Source organism: Acanthisitta chloris, unplaced genomic scaffold, assembly GCF_000695815.1.
Source record: "Acanthisitta chloris isolate BGI_N310 unplaced genomic scaffold, ASM69581v1 scaffold444, whole genome shotgun sequence".
Classification (NCBI taxonomy): Eukaryota; Metazoa; Chordata; class Aves; order Passeriformes; family Acanthisittidae; genus Acanthisitta; species Acanthisitta chloris.
This window is the reverse complement of record NW_008667452.1, coordinates 23,703-30,573: the sequence shown is the minus strand read 5'-3', so window position 1 is coordinate 30,573 and position 6,871 is coordinate 23,703.

Below are 6,871 nucleotides of genomic sequence, written 5' to 3'. Positions count from 1 at the left end.
AGAATATTTTAGTTTAAGAAATGAACCACAGAACCCAGAATATAATGGCAGGGACAGTCTCCCAGAATGGAACTACTCATTAAAATCATTTCTCCTCCTAACAGAGCACTCTGAGTGTGTTGCAGTGCATTAGGGACAGTGCTGGATTGCTGGAAGGTCACAGCTCTCAGAGATAGTGGGCACACTGAAAGACACTCTGGTCAGGTTTGGGTTTGTGCTAACAGTTTCAGAGATGTTTGTCTGTGACACACATTTTCACTCAGCAGTTCTGGCTATTATCTTGTTTTTAAGCTACGTGCTAAGTAAGCCCCTAGAAAATCAAGTCTTGGAGAGCATGAAGGGGTCAGGGAGTTTGGTTTTGGTTTTGTCATTTCACACTTGGTTAAGGTAAAACACTAGCTGAGGTAGGGGCTCATAAACATGAGCTGGAGTTTCTTATTTGAGGTTGACTGTTTTCTTAAGGGTTTTTTTTTTTTTTTTCCATCCTGTGCAGACCAGTAACAATAAGGAACATTCCATATTTGCTGGTAGCAGTTGAGGTGTTGGGGAGTTTGTGGTCCTAGTTTAGTGGGCAGTGGACAAGGCCATCACAATTACTGGAAACTGTGATGCTTTCTCAGCCAAGAGGGCTTGAACAGGTTCAAAGAGAGAACTGCTTTCCTCCAGCAGAAACATCCTCTCTGACATGAGCAGGGGACAGCAGTGTGGTTACACATCCTGTTTTACTTGCAGCTGAGGCCTGCAGATCTGCTTACCCCAGGACCCCTTTTCACCCCCTCAGCTGCTCACTTTAACTGCATTTAAGGTCCCTTCCTAGCTTAGTTCAGTCAAAATGATCCAAGTACATTCCAGGACTTCTAATAGTGGGATTCTTTTTTTTACCCCTAACTAACCTGACCTAGAAATCAGCTGCACCAGCAGTTGTGCCAGTAATTGGGGTGAAGATCAGTCACAGCTTCCAGGAAGGTGGTGGTGAGCAGTCTGTGGTGAGCTGCAGAGGATAACCATCCAACTTGGCTCAGCTGTGCTCAGAGCAGGCAAAGTCCAATCTTCCTACAGCAGCACAGGGAAAACATGAAGTGCCACTGCATCTGTTGTGCTAGTGCTTGGGATGAGCCATGGGGTTCTCCAGCCTTCCCCTTGCTCAAGTGTGAATAAAAGAAGTTTCTCTCAACGTGTGGATGTTTTGCTGCTTGGGCACAATAGCAGTCCTGGTCTAGTAGTCCCAATCTAGTAGTTTATGTTAGCATATTTGCTGCCCAGTTGTAAAATATTTGTATTTCTAAGGTTATCACACCTCTGCAGATTATTCGAATGCACTGTGCAGCATAGTTATTTTTATATTTCCTCATAAAGATCTTTCCATGTTTGTGTTCTCTGAACTCTGCCCAGATGCTCATCCCACTCATTCCAGGGACTGCTGAGGTCCCTGGCAATAATTCAAACTGCAGAGCGGTCAGAGGAGTAGAAATCCCTGCTAAATCATGGAATAGTCTCTGTGTTTAGCTACAAATTGTGCTGACCTTCAACTGATGTTTTCAAGATAGCATTGCCATCCACACCCTCATCTAAGTGAGTGGGACTGGTGTGCTTCGGGGTGTTCTCACTCCTAATCTCTGTGTCATCTAGACCTGTGGCATGACTGGTGGGTATCACAGCCCTTTCATCCACAGTCTACAAACCCATGCTTGGGGGTTGTGCTCAGTAGCTCACTTCATTTCATCTTCAAGCACAGCATTTTAAAGGTTTTTTTCAGGAGAGGGATTCTTCAGAGCTGATGGCAGCAATAACTCTCATACCTAAACTGAGTATCTTGCATCTTTCTGCCAGCACTGAATTAAGACTCTGTCTCTGAAATGAGCTGTCTTAAAACCTGACTGAATACAGCCTGGCACTAATAAAACCATCAGTTTAATTTAACATGGCTATGCCTATGCAATAAAGCAGATAGAAGACAACTTCCCTGGCTAGGTCCTGTGCTGTGTGTTTGATGGGTCTAGTTGCCCATGATGCATACCACTGCCTACAGATCATTAGCTCTGAGAGTGACTCCAACTGGAGCATCAAGTGCTCCTCTGTGCCTCTCTCCTCCATATGCTGTCATTTATTATTAACCTGTGTCAACAGCCCTTCCAGGAATTTATAAGCCATATTACACTGCTCTTTACGCCTGGTGCTATTAAAAGTAACATTTCCAGAAAGCTTTTGTGAAATGCTATATTGATGAAAGCACTTGCAGTCAGACTTTTATGTGCTCTCTTTTCTTCTTGTACTTTTAAGCTTTTGGAAATGCAATCACATGTAGAATTACGTCCCTGTAGGTGTTTTTCTGCAGCAGTTTATTGCCAAAGAGGCCAGCCAAAAATCTGCAATTGGCATCAGTGAGAATTTTGACATGTAACTCCTTGAGAGGTCTGTGATTCTTTTGACATTGTTATTCATTTTGGCACTTAAAGCATTTCTTCGTGGATCATGCCCTAAAAATATGATTGCAAGCTTTGAAACTGATTGTACCCATATTTTTTTAAAGGGAAAAAACCCCAAACCAAAACGAAATAATAAAAGTGAGGATTTTGAGTGCATCTGCATACCTTATTACACTGGTGACAAAATCCAGACTCACATCTCTCATCATGTCACTTCAATTAATACATCACTTCGACCACCATAATAGTCCACATCTTTATGTGAACTCCAGAGGTTCTCATAGAATGCAACAGAATTTTTTTTGCAGTGAAAACTTGGCTAAACACTATCAAATAATAATCAGTACAATACAATCAGTAGTTTTCTTTGCAGGGAGTTATTTGTCCATACAAAGATAGAGATGGTGACCTTGCAAAGTCATCTACTTTAGCATAGAGTTGAAGGAGGCACATTAACAGTTAAAACAGTCACAGTCTGCAGACAATTATCTCTTTTCTCATTTTTCCACTAAGCCATTTCAGAAAAAAAAAAAGTAAAAGCATATGATTCTGCTTGAAGAAAGGATTGCTTTTGTATAAAAAGGAGCCACATGTTTTTAGTGTAAAGGAATCAGAGTATTCACCTCCACAGATCGTAGACATTACTACTGAACTTCAGCTAATTTCTTAGATTTGCTCAAAGTAATTGATCAGCTTCAGAGCAACATCTTGTTGTTTTTTCTGCTCTCTGTGCAATAGGTTTTGTTAGACCAGGAGTCATAAATTCAGTGATACTCAGAGATACGTGCAATAGGTTTTGTTAGACCAGGAGTAATAGATTCAGTGATACTCAGGGAGATTATTCTACCTTCTAGTGAAATACAGACATTCTGTCTATGCTGAGGCCTTAAGATAAGCAAAATGACAGCAAGATCATTAAAATGTCCCATTTTTTTAGGACAGGGAGGTCTGCCACTTGAGGAGAACATGCAAACCAACCACCTGTTTCTGCAGGTTTGTTAAAAGTGAGATTACATGATTTTAAAAGACTTTTGTTCCAGCGTTTTATGGCAACTTCTGTTGTTTTCTACTATTTCGTACTGCTCTTGTTTTTAGAAAACAAGGTGTCATCTTTGTTCCTGTCCTCTGAATTTGAGATGATGGTGGTGTTAGCCTCGTGCCAAACAAAACTTGTTTTGGTTTAGGCTGACCAGTCTTTTCTAACCACAGTCTGTCACTAGTTTGACGCTTGTAGCTGGGAGATGCTGAGGTTCTGCTCAGGCTCTCCCAGTTTACGTGCCTTGAGACAGATCCACGAGCTGTGCTAAGCACAGGAGTGCCAGAGCCCCACACCCATAATTAAAACTTGTAATTTTGAAGCTGTTGCTGTGCATGCTAGCTCAAATATCACTTGACACAAATAGGCTTTGGAGTCCAATCTGGGCTCGTGTGGCTTGAAAAGTCTTGTAGTGTTTTGCTGGGGAAATCCTGAGTCCAGCCTGAGCCTAAGCCCCTGAGTCCAGCTAAATCCTGGATAACTTCAGTGACAGCTGTCAGCAGATAGAGCTGTGCTGAGCTCAGCTTGGAGGGGGATTAAACCCAGTGCAGAATAATCACTCCCTGAAGGGTTAAATCATTTAAGGCTTTCTGACTCAAAGATAGCTATCAGGATGTCCATGTGAAAAGATAAGGTATTTTCACTGGAAATTTGGATCCTGCAGGATTCTCACTTTCCCATCCCCTGCCTTGCTTTGCTTACCTCTCTGCTAAGGGCTGAAGGAGACACAGAGACTACTGTGTCTGGGTTGACCAGCTAGAATGATACAGTCTCTTGGTTTTGATTGCTGTATTTCTTTCATAAAATTGATTCTAATAAGAAATCGAAAGAGTTTTATTGATAAACCATATTAACTGTAAAATCCCAGTCTATGGATTATATCCTTTTACCCCTATCCTTTGGGAAGGTTTTTCAGTCTCACCATCCTCAGTTTCCAGATGATTGAAAAAATAAATCCAAATTAATTCTAAATCAAAGCAGGAAAAATGGATCTGTGTAGTTTCTGTACTGTTTCCCAAATGAACTGATGTGGAAGTAAAGTGTGATTGGTAACAAAGTAGAATAGGATTTATTGTACATACACAAATATTTCTGTTTCCTTTAATTTCATATATCATGACATGCACAGAACTCAAAATGCTTTACCAAATCAACTAAGGTTGGCTGTGAAAGACACAAATAAGGAAATTTGTTTTCCCTCCCTATATTTCTTGGGAGTAACTAAGCAAGTCTTGCTGCTCACAGGTGGATCTTTGCAACACTGACAATAAAATACATTTATTTTGGTTTTGCCTCTCTGAAAACTAGTGTGCCCTGTGTATGAAACTGGATGTAAATAGTCCATTGAGATTCTCTTTAACATCCTCTATCTGCTTAGCATAAAGTCACTTCAGGAGTGCAGAACTCAACATATATTCAGCATGGGAATTTAGTTCATGGGAATTTAGTTTACTCTTCAAGGACCATTGTGGCCCACAGGCTGTTAGGGTCTCAAAAACCAAGGCAGCAGATCCAGAAGACAGAGCTGCACAGTACTGCCTTGTTCTGCAGTCAGTCAATAAAGTTTAGGAGTCCCCAAAGAAGCAGCCACAGAAGCAACAGTCTTTTATTACTAACCAGCCTCAGTTTCTCCCCATTTGCAAACTGCAGACTGAATTTTTCCTAAACTTCTGCACTCCTCCTGAAGTCAAAAGTTTTCCTAATAACCCTTGCTGTATGTTTTCAAGTGGTCATTAGTTCCCTTTCTCTGCTTTGAATCTTCTTTGCACTTTCCTCCATATGTATCATATCTCACACTTTCCTCTTCTGTGTGTATCCCATGTACCTATTCTCTTATCTCATGCACTTCTCATTTCTCTGTCCCCATCCAGCAAACTTTCCTGCTGTCTGTCTCTTCAGCAGTGTCTGTGACAGATGTGTAAAATCAGAGTCCTCCTGAAAGGATATAAACCCATCCTGGAAGGGATCTGCTCACTGAAACAAAGATGGTAAGAAAGGAGAGAAATTTTTCATATTCCTTGTCAAAACATAACTTATAGACTGATAAATTCTTAGGGTTAGAAGTCCTCTTTGAGTCTGAATAGAGAATTAGTTGCATTGTGCCTGAGCTGGTTTGATTTCATAAATGCCTTTCCCAAATGCAGCTTCATTGCACAATGTATCCAATGGAGTTTTTTGTAGGATTCTCATTTGGTGCTGGCTCAGACTAAACATGTGTTAACAAACAGTGGCCTGGTCTTCTCCAGGGATTTGCCAGCTGCAATGGAGCAGCATGTGGGCAGTGCCATAGGCTGTAGAAACCTGTTTGCTCAAGAATTCCACCCTTTCTCATGCTTCATCTGACAGTCTCCAGAGACTAAATATTCCTGTCATTAATGTGTTCCAATAAAACGCGTGTCACAAATTAGTATGTATGTCACAAACAATTTAATCCTTACAGAGCTTAGTGTTTCCCCCTTATTTTTAGAATCTGTCAGGTTGGAGTTTTTGAAGGCATGCTCCATAGTCACAGGAAGGATTTGGAGCTGCCTTCAGCATTGCTACTCAGAGTAAGATTGTGTCACTGTTTCTCCTGTGTCTTGTTGTTGGAAAAGATGAAGGAAAATGATGCTGTATGTAGAGCTCTCAAACAAGGTTTTGGGCCAATAGTAATTTTTTTTCTCATCTTAAACAAAAAATGACTAAAGATGCTTTCCAGTTCTCCATAAAACACTCTGCTTATTTTAATGCAGAATAAATGAATATACATCTAAAAAATGTTAAAGAAACATACTTGTTTGGATTCTCCTGAAAAAATAGCACAATAGCTGAGACCTGAAGAATTTATACATTTCTCACACCACACTCTTGCTCTAATATGACAGCTCATATGTAAGTCAGGGGTTTCTGAGAGTGCCAGTGGCATTTGAGTTTTGTCTTCACAGACAGAATGAGCTGTAGGCAGCACACAAACCAGTAACATGCTGGGGGAGTGACCTGCTGTATGCTCAGAGATGTCTAGACTGGATTTCTGTCCTGCAGACACGAGGAACTCTTGACACATGTTTACACGAGAAATGGATTGTGTTGGGGAGAGCTGGGAAAGCATTTTCAGCATTCGTCCTGTGTGTTTACAAAGCAGCTTGGTCTAAATTAGTGCCTGCAGAGAAAAGATTATTTTCCTTTGGTGAGTAAGACCCACATCACTGGGGGATTGCAAACCTGACTTTCAGTTTCAGGAGTTTTCCAAGCTGCAGTGTTCTGCTTACACTGACTTCTCCAGAGTTAACCTCACAGGTATGGACTAAATGCAGTGCACTTCATGTCTGGAAAAGTGTTTCATCCATTAGAGGAGTCCTAAAAAAAAAAGAAAGGTGCTAACAAAAAGATCACTATCTACAGAGGTTTGGAATGACTAGATAAGGAGGAG